Source organism: Balaenoptera musculus, chromosome 12 (genome assembly GCF_009873245.2).
Source record: "Balaenoptera musculus isolate JJ_BM4_2016_0621 chromosome 12, mBalMus1.pri.v3, whole genome shotgun sequence".
Lineage (NCBI taxonomy): Eukaryota > Metazoa > Chordata > Mammalia > Artiodactyla > Balaenopteridae > Balaenoptera > Balaenoptera musculus.
The window spans coordinates 38,293,238-38,315,822 of NC_045796.1; the positions used below are offsets into that span (position 1 = coordinate 38,293,238).

Sequence of the window (22,585 nt, forward strand, 5' to 3'; positions counted from 1 at the left end):
TTGGGATGTCTAATTGGAAGTTCAGATACAATGGGGACAAAATAGAGCAACAGGTTCTGCACACATATTCTTCCTCCTTTCCTATCTGTCCCTGTCTGTCCCCAGCTCAGGAAATGGAAACACCTGATTCTCAAAACGGCTCAGACTACAAGCCTGAAAGTCAATCCTGGTCATCCTCTTCCTACACCCTGCAGAGCAGATATTAGCAAATCCTACTAGCCCAACCTCATATCATACCAAGAGCAGAACTAGATATAATCTTCAATGGCATCCACATACATATTTTCACTACCTCCACTCCAATCTCCTCATCCAAGCCAAAAGCACCTATAACGTAGATGTAAAAGTATCCAAACTGATTTTCATTTTGCTACTCTTGTCCACCTACAACAGTCATGGTGATATTTCACAAACAGAAATTAGATCACATCATTCTTACCCCGTTCAAGTTCTCCTTATGCTTAAAATAATGTCCCAACTCCATACATTTTCAAAAAGCTGAGAAAAATGAGGAGTTATTTTACACTGTTTTAAGTTCATTATAGGAAAATCAACCTATAATGTTCAAATATTTTAACAAAGATCTATTATTTAGGGTTTTTTTCCAGTTTTTATTTTTTTATTTTTTATTTAAAAAAATTTTTTAACATCTTTATTAGAGTATAGTTGCTTTACAATGGTGTGTTAGTTTCTGCATTATAACAAAGTGAATCCGCTATACATACACATATATCCCCATATCTCCTCCCTCTTGTGTCTCCCTCCAACCCTCCCTCTCCCATGCCTCTAGGTGGTCACAAAGCTCCGAGCTGATCTCCCTGTGCTATGCGGCTGCTTCCCACTAGCTATCTATTTTACATTTGGTAGTACATATAAGTCATGTCACTGTCTCACTTCGTCCCAGCTTACCCTTCCCCCTCCCTGTGTCCTCAAATCCATTCTCTACGTCTGTGTCTTTATTCCTGCCCTGCCCCTAGCTTCTTTTTTTTTTAAATTGAAAACAGACTTTCATTTATGTTAAAATTTGTGCATAGTTGTAAAGCAATAAAAATTTTATTGTATATTAGTGCAAATAAGTTTCTATCAATGGTGGTCATCAAGAATTAGCTTCAATCATTTTTAAAGGTCTTAATCAGGGATTGCATGTAGACATTTCAAGTATGAAGTCATGTATTAAAAATTGTATTAGCAAGAAAAAACTTAGAAATACATTAAATATTTGAAAATAATTTTTGAAGCTTAAATTTAGTATTTAATATCATTCCAAACACTATAGAGATTTTATAATAATTCTGTACTATAAAGAAGACATCATGATTTTTTTTTTACCAACTTCCACATAGATGCTTCTAAATCCTCTCTAGTTTGTCTCAGAGTGTAGGACAATTTTGCTATGTGAGTCATAACTTGAAAAAGATGTAAGACATCGCCTTAAGAACTTTCTATGCATAAGCAAATGCATGTATTTGTTCACGTGTATACATATATACCATACATTTAGAATATATATTTATAAAATTATATTTATGTAAAACCATACATTAATATATTTTGTATTGTAAACATCTATAAAAGTCTATATGTTTACACAAGTGGAATGATAGTACACATATAATGCAAAAACTGGCCCTTTCTCTTTAAACAGAAAATTTAGTTATCTCTTTTTTAAATTTTTTTTTTATACAGCAGTTTCTTATTAGTCAGCCATTTTATACATATCAGTGTATACATGTCAATCCCAATCTCTCAATTCATCACACCACCACCACCACCCCCTGCCACTTTCCCCACTCCGTGTCCATACTTATTTTCTCTACTTCTGTGTCTCAATTTCTGCTCTGCAAACCGGTTCATCTGTACCATTTTCTATGTTCCACATACATGCCTTAATATACGATATTTGTTTTTCTCTTTCTGACTTACTTCACTCTGTATGACAGTCTCTGGATGCATCATGTCTCTACAAATGACCCAATTTCGTTCCTTTTTATGGCTGGGTAATATTCCATTGTATATGTGTACCACATCTTCTTTATCCATTCGTCTGTCGATGGGCATTTAGGTTGCTTCCATGACCTGGCTATTGTAAATAGTGCTGCAATGAACATTGGGGTGCATGTGTCTTTTTGAATTATGGTTTTCTCTGGGTATATGTCCAGTAGTGGGATTGCTGGGTCATATGGTAATTCTATTTTTAGTTTTTTAAGGAACCTCCATACTGTTCTCCACAGTGGCTGTATTAATTTATATTCCCACCAACAGTGCAAGAGGGTTCCTTTTTCTCCACACCCTCTCCAGCATTTGTTGTCTGTAGATTTTCTGATGATGCCCATTCTAACTGGTGTGAGGTGATACCTCATTGTAGTTTTGATTTGCATTTCTCTAATAATTAGTGATGTTCAGCAGCTTTTCATGTGCTTCTTGGCCACCTATATGTCTCCTTTGGAGAAATGTGTATTTAGGTCCTCTGCCCATTTTTGGATTGGGTAGTTTGTTTCTTTAATATTGAGCTGCATGAGCTGTTTAAGCTGTTTATATATTTTGGAGATTAATCCTTTGTCCGATGATTCATTTGCAAATATTTTCTCCTATTCTGAGGGTTGTCTTTTGGTCTTGTTTATGGTTTCCTTTGCTGTGCAAAAGCTTTTAAGTTTCATTAGGTCCCATTTGTTTATTTTGTTTTTATTTCCATTACTCTAGGAGGTGGGTCAAAAAATATTTTGCTGTGATTTATGTCAAAGAGTGTTCTTCCTATGTTTTCCTCTAAGAGTTTTATAGTGCCTGGTCTTACATTTAGATCTCTAATCCAATTTTGAGTTTATTTTTGTGTATGGTGTTAGGGAGTGTTCTAATTTCATTCTTTTACATGTAGCTGTCCAATTTCTCTCAGAACCAGTCATTAAAGAGATGATCTTTTCTCCATTGTATATCCTTGTCTCCTCTGTCATAGATAAGTTGACCATAGGTGCGTGGGTTTATCTCTGGGTTTCTATCTTGTTCCATTGATCTATAGTTCTGTATTTGTGCCAGTACCATACTGTCTTGATTACTGTAGCTTTGTAGTATAGTCTGAAGTCAGGGAGTCTGATTCCTCCAACTCCGTTTTTTTCCCTCAAGACTGCTTTGGCTATTCGGGGTCTTTTGTGTCTCCATACAAATTTCAAGATTTTTTTGTTCTAGTTCTATAAAAAATGCCATTGGTAATTTGACAGGGATTGCATTGAATCTGTAGATTGCTTTGGGTAGTATAGTCATTTTCACAATGTTGATTCTTCCAATCCAGGAACATGGTATATCTCTCCACCTGTTGGTATCATCTTTAATTTTTTTCATCGGTGTCTTATAATTTTCTGCATACAGGTCTTTTGTCTCCCTAGGTAGGTTTATCCCTAGGTATTTTATTCTTTATGTTGCAATGGTACATGGGAGTGTTTCCTTAATTTCTCTTTCATATTTACCATCATTAGTGTATAGGAATGCAAGAGATTTCTGTGCATTAATTTTGTATCCTGCAACTTTACCAAATTCATTGATTAGCTCTAGTAGTTTTCTGGTGGCATCTTTAGGATTCTCTATGTATAATATCATGTCATCTGCAAACAGTGACAGTTTTACTTCTTCTTTTCCAATTTGGATTCCTTTTATTTCTTTTTCTTCTCTGATTGCCATGGCTAGGACTTCCAAAACTATGTTGAATAATAGTGGTGAGAGTGGACATCCTTGTCTCTTTCCTGATCTTAGAGGAAATGCTTTCAGTTTTTCACCATTGAGAATGATGTTTGCTGTGCTTTGTTGTATATGGCCCTTATTATGTTGAGGTAGTTTCCCTCAATGCCCACTTTCTGGAGAGTTTTTATCATTAATGGGTGTTGAATTTTGTCAAAAGCTTTTTCTGCATCTATTGAGATGATCATATGGTTTTTATCCTTCAGTTTGTTAATATGGTGTATCACATTGAATGATTTGCGTATATTGAAGAATCCTTGCATCCCTGGGATAAATCCCACTTGATCATGGTGTATGATCCTTTTAATGTGTTGTTGGATTCTGTTTGCTAGTATTTTGTTGAGGATTTTCCCATCTATATTCATCAGTGATATTGGTCTGTAATTTTCTTTTTTGTAGTATCTTTGTCTGGTTTTGGTATCACGGTGATGGTGGCCTGATAGAATGAGTTTGAGAGTGTTCCTTCCTCTGCAATTTTTTGGAAGAGTTTGAGAAGGATGGGTGTTAGCTCTTCTCTAAATGTTTGATAGAATTCACCTGTGAAGCCATCTGGTCCTGCACTTTTGTTTGTTGCAAGATTTTTGATCACAGTTTCAATTTCATTCCTTGTGATTGATCTGTTCATATTTTCTATTTTTTCCTGGTTCAGTCTTGGAAGGTTATACCTTTATAAGAATTTGTCCATTTCTTCCAGGTTGTCCATTTTACTGGCATAGAGTTGTTTGTAGTAATCTCTTATAATCCTTTGTATTTCTGCAGTGTCAGTTGTGATTTCTCCTTTTTCATTTCTAATTTTATTGATTTGAGTCCTTATTTTTTGTGATGAGTCTGGCTAATGGTTTATCAATTTTGTTTATCTTCTCAAAGAACCAGCTTTTAGTTTTATTGATCTTTGCTATTGTTTTCTTTCTTTCTATTTCATTTATTTCTGCCCTGATTTTATGATTTCTTTCCTTCTGCTAACTTTGGGTTCTGTTTGTTCTTCTTTATCTAGTCCCTTTAGGTGTAACATTAGATTGTTTATTTGAGATTTGTCTTGTTTCTTGAGGTAGGCCTGTATAGCTATAAACTTCCCTGTTCGAACTGCTTTTGCTGCATCCCATAGGTTTTGGATCGTCGTGTTTGCATTGTCATTTGTCTCTAGGTATTTTTTTATTTCCTCTTTGATTTCTTCAGTGATCTCTTGGTTATTTACTAACGTATTGTTTAGCTTCCATGTGTTTGTGTTTTTTACATTTTTTTCCCTGTTATTGATTTCTAATCTCATAGCGCTGTGTTCAGAAAAGATGTTTGATATGATTTCAATTTTCTTAAATTTACTGAGGCTTGACTTGTGACACAAGATGTGATCTATCCGGGAGAATGTTCCATGCGCATTTGAGAAGAAAGTGTAATCTGTGGTTTTTGGATGGAATGTCCGATATATATCAATTAAATCTATCTGGTCTACTGTGTCATTTAAAGCTTGTGTTTCCTTATTAATTTTCTGTTTGGCTGATCTGTCCATTGGTGTAAGTGAGGTGTCAAAGTCCCCCACTATTATTGCGTTACTCTCAATTTCCTCTTTTAGAGCTGTTAGCAGTTGTCTTATGTATTGAGGTGCTCCTATGTTGGGTGCATAAATATTTACAATTGTTATATCTTCTTTTTGGATTGATCCCTTGATCATTATGTAGTATCCTTCCTTGTCTCTTGTAACATTCTTTATTTTAAAGTCTATTTTACCTGATATGAGTATTGCTACCCCAGCTTTCTTTTGATTTCCATTTGCATGGAATATCTTTTTCCATCCCCTCACTTTCAGTCTGTATGTGTCCCTAGGTCTGAAGTGGGTCTCTTGTAGACAACATATAGATGGGTCTTGTTTTTGTATCCATTCAGCAAGCCTGTGTCTTTCAGTTGGAGCATTTAATCCATTCACGTTTAAGGTAATTATCGATATGTATGTTCCTATGACCATTTTCTTAATTGTTTTGGGTTTGTTTTTGTAGGTCCTTTTCTTCTCTTCTGTTTCCCACTTAGAGAAGTTCCTTTAGCATTTCTTGTAGAGCTGGTTTGGTGGTGCTGAATTCTCTTAGCTTTTGCTTGTCTGTAAAGCTTTTGATTTTTCCATCGAAGCTGAATGTGATCCTTGCCAGGTAGAGTAATCTTGGTTGTAGGTTCTTCCCTTTCATCACTTTAAGTATATCATGCCACTCCCTTCTGGCCTGTAGAGTTTCTGCTGAGAAATCAGCTGTTAACCTTATGGGAGTTCCCTTGTATGTTATTTGTCGTTTTTCCCTTGCTGCTTTCAATAATTTTTCTTTGTCTTTAATCTTTGCCAATTTGATTACTATGTTTCTCGGAGTGTTTCTCCTTGGGTTTATCCTGTATGGGACCCTCTGCACTTCCTGGACTTGGGTGGCTATTTCCTTTCCCATGTTAGGGAAGTTTTTGACTATAATCTCTTCAAATATTTTCTCTGGTCCTTTCTCTCTCTCTTCTCCTTCTGGGACCCCTATAATGTGAATGTTGTTGCATTTAATGTTGTCCCAGAGGTCTCTAAGGCTGTCTTCATTTCTTTTCATTCTTTTTTCTTTATTCTGTCCCACAGCAGTGAATTCCGTCATTCTGTCTTCCTGTTCTTCGGCCTCAGTTATTCTGCTATTGATTCCTTCTGGTGTATTTTTCATTTCAGTTAGTGTATTTTCATCTCTGTTTGTTTGTTTTTTAATTCTTCTAGATCTTTGTTAAACATTTCTTGCATCTTCTCGATCTTTGCCTCCAGTCTTTTTCTGAGGTCCTGGATTGGCTTCACTATCATTATTCTGAATTCTTTTTCTGGAAGATTGCCTATCTCCATTTCATTTAGTTGCTTTTCTGGTGTTTTATCTTGTTCCTTCATCTGGTACATAGCCCTCTGCCTTGTCATCTTGTCTATCTTTCTGTGAATGTGGTTTTTGTTCCACAGGCTGCAGGATTGTAGTTTTTCTTGCTTCTGCTGTCTGCCCTGTGGTGGATGAGGCTATCTAAGAGCCTTATGCAAGTTTCCTGATGGGAGGGACTGGTGGTGGGTAGAGCTGGCTGTTGCTCTGGTGAGCAGAGCTCAGTAAAACTTTAATCCACTTGTTTGCTGATGGGTGGGGCTGGGTTCCCTCCCTGTTGGTTGTTTGGCCTGAGGCAACCCAACACTGGAGCCTACTGGGGCTCTTTGTTGGGGCTAATGGCGGACTTTGGGAGGGCTCAGGCCAAGGAGTACTTCCCAGAACTTCTGCTTCCAGTGTCTTTGTCTTCACGATGAGGCACAGCCACCTCCCACCTCTGCAGGAGATCCTCCAACACTAGCAGGTAGGTCTGGTTCAGTCACCTATGGGGTCACTGCTCCTTTCCCTGGGTCCCAATGTGCACACTACTTTGTGTGTGCCCTCCAAGAGTGGAGTCTCTGTTTCCCACGGTCCTGTTGAAGTCCTGCAATCAAATCCTGCTAGCCTTCAAAGTCTGATTATCTAGGAATTCCTCCTCCCATTGCCGGACCCCCAGGTTCGGAAGCCTGTCGTGGGGCTCAGAACCTTCACTCCAGTGGGTGGACTTCTGTGGTATAAGTGTTCTCCAGTTTGTGAGTCATCAACCCAGCAGTTATGGTATTTGATTTTATTGTGATTGACCCCTCCTACTGTTCCATTGTGGCTTCTCCTTTGTCTTTGCATGTGGGGTATCTTTTTTGTTGAGTTCCAGTGTCTTCCTGTCGATGACTGTTCAGCAGTTAGTTGTGATTCTGGTGCTCTCGCAAGAGGGAGTGAGAGCATGTCCTTCTACTCCACCATCTTGAAGCAATCTCACCCGTAGTTTCTTCAGAACTATTTTTTTTTTTTTTTAGATTCCATACATATGTGCTAGCATATGGTATTTGTTTTTGTCTTTCTGACTTACTTCATTCTGTATGACAGACTCTAGGTCCATTCATCTCACTACAAATAACTCAATTTCGTTTCTTTTTATGGCTGAGTAATATTCCATTGTATATATGTGCCACATCTTCTTTATCCATTCATCTGTTGATGGACACTTAGGTTGCTTCCATGTCCTCACTATTATTTTAAGATATAGAAATTAAAAACTGAATAACAATTAGGATAATGATAAAGAATAATATTTGCCAGTGATTTGGATGTGTGTAATTTTGACATATAAATTGAGGTTATACTCTGAAGATAGAGAAAAAAATTAATGTAAAGTCACTACATATGGGGATTTGTTTTTATTCATATTAGCATATATTTTTAAACATTTTCCAAAATGTATGTGTGTTTTCCTCATTTCAGTTTGAAGTAAACTTGAGGTTTCTCTCTTTTAAGGCAGTTTAGCAATTAAGACAAGCAAAAAAATCATTAAAAATCCTGAGGACAGCAATTCTAGTGAGTTTGAAAGACTGGCTTTCCTCTCTCTGGGAAGGGCACCTCTCCAGTAAGTGGACAGCTGCAGGAAAAATAATCGCAGATCCAACAGACCCCGGAGATCTGAGGGGTGAGAGATGTCACAGACAGATTGCTTGCCTATGCTGCTCCAAGTCTTTTGTCTTTTCATGTTGTTTTTGCTTCTAACCCATTCTGGGAGAATATAACGTGAAAGTTGGTCGAAATATGGTCAAATAATGATTTCGATTACAAAGTACTGTGAGAATATGAAATTCTGAAGCCAAATTTCTTTCATTAATAATACTTTGTATAATCATTTACATTACTTTGTCAGTACAAAAAAATTCCATTTTCTCCTTTTTTCTGAATATGCAATTATTTTCTTCCCCTCTTTTTTCAATCTTCATATGTCTTCAGATTTAGTAATTCCATAGTTATCAGGGAAAATACTAGGGTTTGTGTTCCATTTGTATTTTAGCTTGACTATTTGATAACATTTTCCAAATGGGATCATGTCACTTGTGTCCCTGTAGAGAAATTTGATCTTATGTATACTCAAGAGAATGGAATCATTCAGAAAATACAATGCTTATAACCAGGAAAGTGATCTAAACCTGGAAAATGTTATAACCCTGATAAATCACATTTATGACATACTTTTTTCCTTTCTCACTTTTCTAAAAGAAACCCATAAAACTGCTACAACTTGAATTCTTAATAAACGATGGAATTAGTCACAGACTGAGGACCCATCTTTCCAGGGTTAGAAGACTGCAGTGAAATACTCTTTTCTTATTATTTCATAAGCAATTAATACTTTATGGTTTTAACACTGTTCATTCACATTCGTTGTGTCTATTAAATAAAATTCAGCTATCTTTGTTTTCAAAACTGTGCTTCTGGCTTTACATTTTCTGAAGAATAACTTAAGAGAAAAAAAATACCCAGCAGTACTAATTATTTGGTTATTTGGCAATATTAAACTCAGCTTTTTTTTTTTTTTTTTTCATTGGGAAGAAGGAAACAGGAAGCAAAGAACAAGAATTGGACTCATTATGCCTCACACTATGATGCCACAGTTAACGTATTATATAAATGTGTTAAAAAGTGAGTAGTAGGGGGTCTGGATGTACAAAATGCTTAATGGATTAATTTTAGTGCTCATAAAATCGGAGCGCAAAAGCTCAAGTCCATCCATTTTGCAGGCTGCCTGATGAATCTGGTGTACCAGGCACACGCCGAGGAGGGCCGCAGCCCTTCGGAGTGGCTGGCTAGCTACAGATCTCTTCAGGAGCAATTGCAGAGTGTGCCAAATTGTGTGATATTGGTTCCCCTCTTGGGACTAATTGAGAGCACCAAACTCATTCTCACTTGTGATTCAAATAAAAGATTTGAGGACCTGTCACTAGAGATTTTTCTGGCAGAGTGGAAAAGGGACAGAGTGTCCCTATGGTATCAATGCAGCTACTTCACTACAAAATGTCTAGTTTTTATAAAATGCCAATGAAAAAGATGACATTTTTTGAAATACCTCCTAATTACTTCAGTTTTATATATTACACTACCTATGAGTGTGAAAACCCTAGAGTCCTACAATTACCATTAGACTCATTCCTCTAGCAGGTTACTTGTGCTAATGAAGGGGAAAAAAAAGTAATTATAATTCTATAAATGGCTGTTTATTAGTGAGTCATTCTCCTCTTTTTACCCTTCTAAGCTGCTTTTCTGGATGCATCAGGCTGTGTACACATTTTGCTTTTTTAAATGTTGAAAACAAATTTTTAAAGAGGAGGAGGGGAAGTAGCACTTTGAGTGCTATGTTGGAATGAAAAGCAACTTCAAAATTTCTTCATGCAGTTCTCAGTCAGGAAAGAGATTTAAATAGTCTAGTTTTCTTTGTATTGCTTTACATTTAATAACAGTATTTACTAAACATTGCTTCCTGGTTACCTATAGTGAACTGAACTACTACTTCAACTGCATTTTCCATGTAAATTTTAACTATAGGACAGAATAGAGGAGGTTTGTTACCATATGAAAAGCATGGAATATAGTCACTTATTTGCTCTCTCTGGCCAAATAACCCTGGATGCTAGAAGCAGAGAAAATTGATTCATTTCACTATGTAATATCCTTTGAGTTGTATCTTTATATAATCTCCCACAGTTCATCAAAGCATCAATTGTCTCTGAGTGAATTCACAAAGAGATTGACATTCTGCCCTCCAAAGCTAATTTGGCAACTGCCAATCCCAATTTAGTTGCCAAATGAGTTCCAGGGGTCATGTTAGGATGATGGTTCAGAGTGGAGAGGGGGATTTTGATAAGGTTCTCACAGACTGAGAACACACGAGGGGCTGGGGTGTACCATGCTGAATTGGACATAATTCTCAAGTAAATTTTGCCAATATTTCAGGATCTAAGAGCCCACTTAATATGAGATCACTGTAATCTAGACAAATTATTTCAAGGTTTTAAAAAAATATACAGTGGTTTTCATTGTTCTTACCAAAATTTCAAATATTTCTAAATTTAAAGCCATGGAACTCTTAATGGAAACATATTCTTTCATTTTTTACATGGCTCTGTGAATAATAAACCTATAAAAAGTATAGCTGCTTTACTTTGGCATAGAATAAAAATTGCTGTTCTAGAATGATTTCTGACTAGGCTTTGAAGACAAACAGGATGGCACTGGCTTAGACCACGTTTGTATCTTCTTTCTTTTATTTCCAGCAGGATACTCTCTTGAAATATTAATCTCTGCACTTTTATTTTTCATACTTAACTTTTGTAGACTTTACCTAGTGAGTCAGGGACATCCTTCTTGCTTCAAAGAGAATTACCATTGTTTTAATAGGAATGCAAAAAGAAAAAAGTAGTTAGTGCTTAATTTTTTTTTTTTGACTTCCATATCAGAAATAATAGCTTTGAAACCAAAGCTTTTGATTAATGAGAAAATAAAAGGTTAACTGAACAAAGATTGGGTAAGGAAAACTGCACATAGTGTATTTCTTAATAACAAATTAGAAAGAGAGCAGATAAGACTGTATAAGCCTAAACCTACAGAAAATAGAGTTGGAGATGCTGCAGTCACAGAACAGTGTGTGTCTTTGAATGAGTAGCAGATCTTGGTCAATGTGGAGAGCACCTGAGTCAGCATTCTGAGGATGTCACAATGAACTTTGCCAGCAGCATGGAGACCCAGGGGAGTCAATACCTGGAGACCATTCTGCTCTTCCAGGGAGCTCAGGTTGACTATTTTCATTGATCTGTGGGAAGACCGTCTACCAATATTTTACATGCATGATGCCTGTGAATCATCCAGAAGAAATAATGTTTGCTCATGCCCCAAGATTTTGCTTATGCTCATGGAGATTCCACTATGTGGAAGGTCCTTGTTTCAATACCCAAGACACTTTTAAGCCCCACAAAATAAAGCATGGGATTCTTGACACCCACAGGGGCATCTGAAGGGGGAAATCAGCAAGAGGGAAAGACATCAAAGTAAGAAAGTACAAATTAGAGCAGCTAATTTACTAGAGCCATCTAGTTCTTGCAGAGAAAGAGAAAGCAACTCAAATATTAGAGAAAACAGCAAAATTGTGAAATGGTTTACATTGTTTTAACCACAAGAGTAAAGAAGGCAGAAATCCAAGTGGGAATTCTCAGATATCTTTGTGGCTCTCAATGACAGCTTCATGGAGCATATAAGACTTCTGCTACCCTGGGAATAAGGATCCTCGGCTTCTGGAAATTCAATTATTATTTTTAAAATGTATGCAAATAAAGTAAAATTAGAGGCATGGTCATTCATGGTCTAGTCAACTCCACCACGGACAAAGGTATGGGAAGATTTCTGGAAAGAATTTTGTCACACAAATGAAGAATATATATGATTTGAGTATTAAAAGATGAATTTAAGCATAAATTCTCCCCAGAGCTCTGGGTAATCCAGTTTTTTGCTTTACTTGATACCTTGGTTAGAGTCAGTGTTAAGTAATAAATCTTCATATGCACACATATCACAATCTACAATGGGATCCCTGTTAAAAGGAAGCCAGAAACCAGGAACCTTCTTTGTGCTCTGTTTAAAGGTTCTGGGTAATCTAATCCATAAAAGCAAAGTATGGATGATGAACAGACAAAAATGTCATCAGTTAGGAATTTGTTAGTGTATGTTTGCTACTAATGAATTATTTTAGTTCTTGTTGCATGAAAATGCTTTTATTTCACCTTTACTGTTGAAGAATATTTTTGCAAGTTATGGAATTCTAGGTTGTCACTTTTAAAGCACATTAAAGGTGCCATTCAATTGCCTTCTAGAGTCACTCTTTCTGTAGAAAGGTCAATTGTCAGTCTTTTAGCTGTTCCTTTGAAGGTAATGGGTCTTTTATCTTTGGTGGCTGTTTTTTTTTTTTCTTCTTGGATTTTAATTTTCAACAGTGCTACTATTCTATATTTGGATGTGGTGTTCTTGGTATTTACTCCAGTTGAGATCTGAAAGTCATCTTGAATCTGTGGGTTGATGTATTTAACCAGTTTTGAAAATACTCTATCACTTCATATATTGCTTCTGTCCAATTCTGTCTTTCTTCTCCTGGCAATTCAATTATTTATATATTGCATCTTAGCTGAGCCCCATATGTTTCTGACATCCTTTTAATATTTGCATTCTTTTCTTTTTGTTTTTGTCAAACTCTCTCAGTGCTTCACTTTGGATATTTGCTATTGATCCATCGTCCTCCAGTTCACCAATCTTGTCTTCTACTCTTTTAAATCTACCATCAGACACACCTAATGAGTTCTTACTTTTAAATGTTATACTTTTCAGTTCTAGAATTTCCATTTGATTCTTTATATAGATCCCAACCCTTTTAGGGTAAATTCTTCATCTTTCAGTCTATTATCTCCAGTTTTTCCCATTATTTTCTTCAACATTTTAAGTCCTTATCAGGTAATTATAGTATCTGAATCATCTGTTGGTCTGTTTCAATTGTCTATTTTTTCCTTCACTTTCAGCAATGAGGTCCTCTCTTTTAGCATGTGTAGGAATTTTCAGTTGCTGGATATGCATATAAATAAATGGTATCAGATAATGTTATCTTTCTAGTAAGATATTTTCCCTTTCCCTAAACTAGACAGATAAAGTGGTAGCTGATCAGCTCATTTCAATCAAGGACTGTGCTGAACTGAGCCTGGATTTTAGCCCCCATAATGTTTAGTGTGCCTCTGTTTTGACCCTGGCTTGTTCTCCATGTTTCTCAACTATAACTTGAGTTCATTCTGCAGAGGCCCTCTCCTATCTTCAGTCTCCATTTTGTAAGACTGCCAAACAACTTAACTCTGCTTTTCAGTCTGTCCATTTACACCTTTAGCCTTATAAAGAATTCATCAAATGCCCTAAGAAGAAATTTGTCCATCTGCCTGAGGCCCTCTCCCTTAAAACTATGCTGATTTATACAAAGCCCAGAAATAGCCTTCTATGGGTTTAAAACCTGGATTCGTAGCCTCCTTCCCTAACCAGAATTAGCAAATGCCCCCAGAGTACAGCACCTTCTAAAGGTCAACTCATCTCTTTGGGGCACTTACATTTCCAAAGTATCACTACTTCAGCACATCTCTACTATTTTTCATTTGTTATTGTCCAAAGTTTACAATATACACACAAATTATAAATAATAAAAAATATGCACTTCTTGCTTCATCTCATGGTCAATCTGTAAAGAAATCTGTAGCCTCCCCCAACACAAAACAATTCTTTTCCTCTTTTATTCATATTTTGCAAGAAACTTTGCCTTTTTTTTCCTTCTCTGAGTAAGAAGTGAATTAAGGAAGTTGGATTCTTTGCGGATGATAAATCCTTTTGGACATGTTGCATTTAAGGTGACAATGGAATTGACATGACACAAGCAGAAAGTTGGAGATGTGGGACTTTAACTTAGCAACAAGGTCAGGACTGAAGATATAGATATAGATCTGGCAGACATGTGTAGAGATGATAGCTTAAATTATGACAGTGAACTGCATTTTCAAGTGAAAGAATGTAAACAGAGAAGTAGAAAGGTCCAAAGATCCGACTCCTCACTTTAGGGGCCTTAAAACGAAGTGGAACAAGTAAGCAAACAAAAGAGAACTGAAGAAGAAAATAAGCAGTTTAATTCAATGCACTATTAAGGGAAACAAGAGAACAGAGGCAGTTACAGTTTGACAAGATTACAAAAGGTTGGTTCATTTCTATTTTGGGGGAAATTTACATTATATTTAATTCTTAATAACATGTAGGACATTTATCCTACATCCAAAAGCAAAATCTATTTTGAAGGTTTGAGAAATAATTTTTTTTCCTAATTCATTTAATGACAGTTAATTGAAGTTTTCTTAGACTATATGCATTTTACAATAAGAAAAGAAACAAAAAAATATGAATCCAATCAATTGTCCTCTTGATTATTCGTTAAATTTAGTCTTAAATCTATTATCAGAGGTATTCTTTGTTTATTAATAATTGTATAGATTTCTTTACTTTTTGAAGAGCACCATTAATTCAAGTTAAAAATGATTATAAGAGATGTCTCTCCATACCACCTTTTTTCATATGAAATCATAAAAGAAAATTTTGATACAAGCATTGATTTCACTGAGCTGAAAATATCCAAATATCAGAAACCTTTTTAAATGAATAATTCATTTTTTAAATAAAAGGAATAAAACTGGGATTGTTGTAATAGTACATTTTTTCACACAGCACTTGCAAATGGTTTCAAGGATTTCTGCCCATTGCCTACATTGTATGACAGGTTTTATCCTCTTTCTGTCTCTTTTGTTTACAAGAGAGCAATTTTATTTCTCAAAGCTTAAATAAGCCACATTTTTTTAAACATGTTTACTGGAGTATAATTGCTTTACAATGGTGTGTTAGTTTCTGCTTTATAACAAAGTGAATCAGCTATACATATACATATATCCCCATATCTCCTCCCTCTTACATCTCCCTCCCATCCTCCTTATCCACCCCTCTAGGTGGTCACAAAGCACCGAGCTGATCTCCCTGTGCTATGTGGCTACTTCCCATTAGCTATCTATTTTACATTTGGTAGTGTATATATGTCCATGCCACTCTCTCACTTCGTCCCAGCTTACTGTTCCCCCTCCACGTGTCCTCAAGGCCATAATCTGCGTCTGCATCTTTATTCCTGTCCCTAGGTTTTTCAGGACCTTTTTTTTTTTAAGATTTCATATATATGTGTTAGCATACTGTATTTGTTTTTCTCTTTCTGACTTACTTCATTCTGTATGACAGACTCTAGGTCTATCCACCTCACTACAAATAACTCAATTTTGTTTCTTTTTATGGCTGAGTAATATTCCATTGTATATATGTGCCACATCTTCTTTATCCATTCTTCTGTCGATGGACACTTAGGTTGCTTCCATGTCCTGGCTATTGTAAATAGACCTGCAATGATAATTGTGGTACATGACTCTTTTTGAATTATGGTTTTCTCAGGGTATATGCCCAGTAGTGGGATTATTGGGTCATATGGTAGTTCTATTTTTAGTTTTTTAAGGAACCTCCATACTGTTCTCCATAGTGGCTGTATCAGTTTACATTCCCAGCATCTGTGCAAGAGGGTTCCCTTTTCTCCACAGCCTCTCCAGCATTTATTGTTTGTAGATTTCTTGATGATGGCCATTCTTACTGGTGTGAGGTGATACCTCATTGTACTTTTAATTTGCATTTCTCTAATGATTAGTGATGTTGAGCATCCTTTCATGTGTTTGTTGGCAATCTGTATATTTTCTTTGGAGAAATGTCTATTTAGGTCTTCTGCCCATTTTTGGATTGGGTTGTTTTTTGGATATTGAGCTGCATGAGCTGCTTGTATATTTTGGAAATTAATCCTTTGTCAGTTGTTTCGTTTGCAAATATTTTCTCCCATTCTGAGGGTCGTCATTTCACCTTGTTTATGGTTTCCTTTGCTGTGTAAAAGCTTTTAAGTTTCATTAGGTCCCATTTATTTTTGTTTTTATTTCCATTTCTCTAGGAGGTGGGTCAAAAAGGATCTTGCTGTGATTTACGTCATAGAGTGTTCTGCCTATGTTTTCCTCTAAGAGTTTGATAGTATCTGGCCTTACATTTAGGTCTTTAATACATTGTGAGTTTATTTTTGTGTATGGTGTTAGGGAGTGTTCTAATTTCATTCCTTTACATGTAGCTGTCCAGTTTTCCCAGCACCACTTATTGAAGAGGTTGTCTTTTCTCCATTTTATATTCTTGCCTCCTTTATCAAAGACAAGGTGACCATATGTGCGTAGGTAAATTTCTGGGCTTTTTATCCTGTTCCATTGATCTATATTTCTATTTTTGTGCCAGTACCATACTGTCTTGATTACTGTAGCTTTGTAGCATAGTCGGAAGTCAGGGAGCCTGATTCCTCCAGCTCCATTTTTCTTTCTCAAGAGTGCTTTGGCTATTTGGGGTCTTTTGTATTTCCTCACAAATTGTGAAATTTTTTTTTTCTAGTTCTGTGAAAAATGTTCCTCTCTCTGCTATATTTTGGAAGAGTTTGAGAAGGATAGGTGTTAGCTCTTCTCTAAATGTTTGATAGAATTCGTCTGTGAAGCCATGTGGTCCCGGGCTTTTGTTTTTTGGAAGATTTTTAATCAGCCTCAATTTCAGTGCTTGTGATTGGTCTGCTTATATTCTCTATTTCTTCCTGGTTCAGTCTTGGAAGGTTGTGCTTTTCTAAGAAGTTGTCCATTTCTTCCAGGTTGTCCATTTTATTGGTATATAGTTGCTTGTAGTAATCTCTCATGATCCTTTGTATTTCTGTGGTGTCAGTTGTTACTTCTCCTTTTTCATTTCTAATTCTATTGATTTGAGTCTTCTCCCTTTTTTTCTTGATGAGTCTGGCTAATGGTTTATCAATTTTGTTTATCTTCCCAAAGAACCAGCTTTTAGTTTTATTGATCTTTGCTATTGTTTCCTTCATTTCTTTTTCATTTATTTCTGATCTGATCTTTCTGATCTCTTTCCTTCTGCTAACTTTGGGGTTTTTTTGTTCTTTTTTCTCTAACTGCTTTAAGTGTAAGGTTAGGTAGTTTATTTGAGATGTTTTTTGTTTCCTGAGGTAGGATTGTATTGCTATAAACTTCCCTCTTAGAACTGCTTTTGCTGCATCTCATAGGTTATGGGTCGTCATGTTTTCATTTTCATTTGTTTCTAGGTATTTTTTGATTTCCTCAGTGACCTCTTGGTTATTTAGTAGTGTATTGTTTAGCCTCCATGTATCTGTATATTTTACAGATTTTTTTCCTGTAATTGATATCTAGTCTCTAAGCATTATGGTTGGAAAAGATACTTGATATGATTTCAATTTTCTTAAATTTACCAAGGCTTGATTTGCGAACCAAGATATGATGTATCCTGGAGAATGTTCCATGAGCACTTGAGAAGAAAGTGTATTCTGTCATTTTTGGATGGAATGTCCTATAAATATCAATTAAGTCCATCTTGTTTAATGTATCACTTAAACCTTGTGTTTCCTTACTTATTTTCATTTTGGATGATCTGTCCACTGGTGAAAGTCGGGTGTTAAAGTCCCCTACTACGATTGTGTTACTGTTGATTTCCCCTCTTATGGCTGTTAGCATTTGCCTTATGTATTGAGGTGCTCCTATGTTGGGTGCATAAATATTTACAATTGTTATACCTTCCTCTTGGATCGATCCCTTGATCATTATATAGTGTCCTTCTTTGTCTCTTGTGATAGTCTTTATTTTAAAGTCTCTTTAGTCTGATATGAGAATTGCTACTCCAGCTTTCTTCTGATTTCCATTTGCATGGAATATCTTTTTCTATCCCCTCACTTTCAGTCTGTATGTGTCCCTAGGTCTAAGTGGGTCTCTTGTAGACAGCATATATACGGGTTTTGTTTTTGTATCCATTCAGCCAGTCTATGTCTTTTGGTGGGAGCATTTAATCCATTTACATTTAAGGTAATTATCGATATGTATGTTCCTATTAACATTTTCATAATTGTTTTGGGTTTGTTATTGTAGGTCTTTTCCTTCTCTTATGTTTCTTGCTTAGAGAAGTTCCTTTAGCATTTGTTGTAAAGCTGGTTTCGTGGTGCTGAATTCTTTTAACTTTTGCTTGTCTGTAAATGTTTTAATTTCTCCATTGAATCTGAATGAGATCCTTGCTGGGTAGACTAATCTTGGTTGTAGGTTTTCCCTTTCATCACTTTAAATACGTCTTGCCACTCCTTTCTGGCTTGTGGAGTTTCTGCTGAAAGATCATCTGTTAATCTTATGGGGATTCCATTGTATATTATTTGTTGTTTTTCCAATGCTGCTTTTAATATTTTTTCTCTGTATTTAATTTTTGATAGTTTGATTAATATGTGTTTTGGTGTGTTTCTCCTTGGATTTATCCTGTATGGGACTCTCTGCCTTTCCTGGACCTGACTGACTATTTCCTTTCCCATATTAGGGAAGTTTTTGACTATAATCTCTTCAAATATTTTCTCAGTCCCTTTCTTTTTCTCTTCTTCTTCTGGGACCCCTATAATTTGAATGTTGGTGCATTTAATGTTGTCCCAGAGGTCTCTGAGACTGTCCTCAATTCTTTTCATTCTTTTATCTTTATTCTGCTCTGCAGTATTTATTTCCACTATTTTATCTTCCAGGTCACTTATCGGTTCTTCTGCCTCAGTTATTCTGCTATTGATTCCTTCTAGAGAATTTTAAATTTCATTTATTGTGTTGTTCATCATTGTTTGTTTGCTCTTTAGTTCTTCTAAGTCCTTGTTAAACGTTTCTTGTATTTTCTTCATTCTATTTCCAAGATTTTGCATCATCTTTACTATCATTACTCTGAATTCTTTTTCAGGTAGACTGCCTATTTCCTCTTCATAAATAAGCCACATTCTTACATAGCTTTTTTACATACCACATTTTTAAATGAAAATGTATATCTAGATCTCAGTAGCAACTATCAAATTTATTAAAACATGACAGCTTTCTAGACGTTGCTATTAAAAGCATTATTTAGGTATAATTAATTGCTCTAGGGTATGTTTAACAAGATAAGTTTCTGATAATATAATGAAGCCCAAGGGTTATATACCTGCATCCTTAGTATACAAACAAATTGGGTTGTTTTAAGTGTAAAATAATCCCTTGGTTACTCTTGTATGAACTGTAAGTTAATTATTTTATTTCTAAAGATAGGTGGTGCATCATTCACTAATGGTGCCCATAAATTACGAAAGTAGAAACTGAGACCTCAAAATAGTCATATAAAGAAAAATGTTAGGATATAATTTCAGCTAAGAGTAGTTTACAATTATAACACACCCAACAGAATACAGTATTTTGCAGATAGCAGAAGAGCGCTAATTTTTTTCCTGTGTGTAACTATTCAAAAACTATTTCATAAATTTCATTTTCCCAGGTGGTGAATCTAATAGGTGAATTACCATATTATATGTGTTTTCCTTCTAACAGTGCACTTTGAAGTTAACTACAGAACAAACAGACCTCTTCTCTTTTCAAAATAACTCAATTCAGTTAATAACTGGGATTAGTTTGCATTTCTATTTGATATGTGAGCAAGAAAATCACAATTGACCAGAATAATCCAACAACACAGTAAGACTATTTACATCAGGAATTCTCAAAACTATTAATTCAATAGTCCAGGTCACATTTAATGCTCAAAGGCAGTTGCCTACAAAGTTAGCAAACACTTTGGGTTACAAATTAATGTTATCTCTGTTTCATTAACAGAACATCTATTAAAATATCACCCCAGAAAGTAAGAAACTATAGGATGTTTCAGGATATTTAGTTATAACACTAATATCTAAAGCATTAATATAAATGGTGTGGAAATAGTTATTATGCAATGTATATGTTTATTTGTTCCTACCATATTATGTGCTAATTTATATGACATTCCCAATATTTTATTAATATCATTGAGATAAAATTTTTAAAAAGAAATTTCTCTGGTTGATTAGTTTTATTTTTCCTTAAATGTCACAGGGATAATCATTAAAATATATTAATAAATATTGTAATAATAATGTTGGATTTACACAGAATTTTTGATGAAAAATATATTATCTATACAATTATGGGTACAAAGAAAACTGAATATCAACCAGGTCAGCCCTGTGTACCATATTATTGTAATTAAGCCGTTTCATTCCTGAAGGTACACATTGGCTTCGTTAATGATGCTAATATCTATTTCTCTCATAAGTACATGGCAGATAGTTTAGCAGAAAAAGTAGAAAAGACACTGGAAAACGACAATAAAAAATTCTAAACTCTAACAGGTAACTCAAGTTTGCCTTAATATTTTACCACTTTTTATCATTTCTTGCCGATATTCATTATGAAGAAATCAATTCTTTACAAAATGTTTTATGGAAACAAACACACTTCTCTCACATATATAAAGATCACAGAATTTCCTCCCTGCTTCTGTTTCCCATATTTATCCCTCAGCCTCAAACAAACTGACCCATTCATATGGTCAAATTATTTTATTTTTTGGGTGAGGTGAGGGAAAAAAGTGGTTTATATTCTGTAACCTAAGTATTATCAGCAGTTTCAGGAGTCCCATTTTTGAGCTTTCATATATCTGTACATTTTTCAATCACCATTGCTTATTTCTGGCACTCTGTTACTTGAAGAATGTGAGGCAGTTGCAGAAGCTAAAGAATTAAATGGCATAAATATACCTTTCTCAAACCCTTTGAGCAGGAAAGGGAGGAAAATCCCAGTACAGATAACAATATAACTTTGCCCTTTATGGTTTTCCTTTAGATTATTTGTTAAAAGGAAATTATTAAATTTTCATGTGCTCTGCAGAGTCTAGCCTTGGTTTATAAGATGAAAAGAAAAGGAAATATTATTAACTGCTTCACTGCCATGGGATAGTCATTACCTGCCTGTGTGCATTAGAAGAATTCTTAGTCATTTGGGTTGCAACTCTCTTGAACTCTAATGTTTTAGGATGTGTCCTCGTTATGGTTTCAATGCCCATGTCCAAGGTCATGGGATCACAAGCTTTATTTTGTGTCTGCAGTCATCACATGGAGCAGTGAGAAAAATTACACATTTGTGCAGCCAGCTTGACTCAGATTTCTCCCTCTTTTTTTTAATATTAAACAAACTCTGATCTGCTAGATCATCTTACTCAGCCAATATGCCTGAATACCTGTCCTCCATTTATTAAGGTGATTATTTAAAATTGAAAATATCATTAAAAGTCATTTTAGTGAGGAATCTCTTTGAACAAAGTGGATTATACAGCAGAGATATATAAATTGGGTAAGGAATTCAAGTCCTGGGAATGTGAGCTTTAAGCAGAAAATGAAGTGTCTTTCCTAGAGCCACCTGAACAATTCCTTTTCATTGGTCACGGCATGTTCAGGAAAGGACTGCCTGCTGCTGAGAGTGTGGAGTATGATGACCGGCAAGAATACAGAAATGCCATCCACCAGGGCAGACACTGCTGAGGGCCACAATGAGGACTTGTCCAAAATCTGCTCATAAAACTACAGGTTCCAGAAGCCTTGGGTCTATTTCATATGATAACGTCACCCTCTTATTTTATCTTTCATCATTTGAAATTGAAAAAAAAGTCAAGATTATTTATACTCAATATCATAGTTAAATAATAAATAAATATACTTGAAAATGCTCAGATTGCTTTGGGAAACTCCTGTATGCTAGATTATAAATGTGTATTACCATCACCCCATCCCCCACCCACCAAGATATATAGCCCTGCAAAGGTAGTTCCTGGCGACTTTTTAGCTCTTTTAGCCTTTGAAAGCAGGTTATCATCTCTGGGTTTTAAAAATGTCAACATCTTTGCAGGGTCTTTCTGATCTAAGGGATAGAGAGGTAAAAGAACATTTTACAATCTCTATCTTTTAAAGTTAATATGAAGAAGTACAAGTTTACAACTCTCTCAAGTGTCTCAAGCAAGATGTACTACTACTTTGAATGGATTATCTCATTTGACTTATTTGCTGTTAATTGCATTCCAAAAGAAGAAGGATGTTGGTTTTAGAGATCTACAAACTGCATTATTTCAATTGTAAGGCATTTATGTTAGAAATATAATAGCAAGACACATGCAAACACACATACATACAAACACTCATACAAGGACAGCACAAAATAAAGAAACCTAAATGAAAATGTAAGTATTTTAAGTCCTTCCTAGATTATTTTAGAATAAAATGTCTATTTTATTCATTTATGTAATAAATTATATCCCTCTGGTAACAGTTTTATTCAACTAAAACCCATTAATTATTTGAATTATTACATTGCTATTTGGGTCCAATCAGGAAAGTCTTTAGCAGAGTAATAAGCCAACTAAGTGATTTCAAAAATCTTCAAGATTTTATCTCTGAAAAACTTCCTACTCTGCTT

The 22,585-nt window shown here is 35.3% G+C and overlaps 1 protein-coding gene across 3 annotated transcripts in view; it reads right to left on the reverse strand.

Annotated features, from left to right (window-relative positions):
- Nucleotides 1–22,585, reverse strand: part of NKAIN2 (sodium/potassium transporting ATPase interacting 2) — a 1,014,504-nt gene that overhangs the window by 418,896 nt on the left and 573,023 nt on the right. The window lies entirely within an intron of this gene.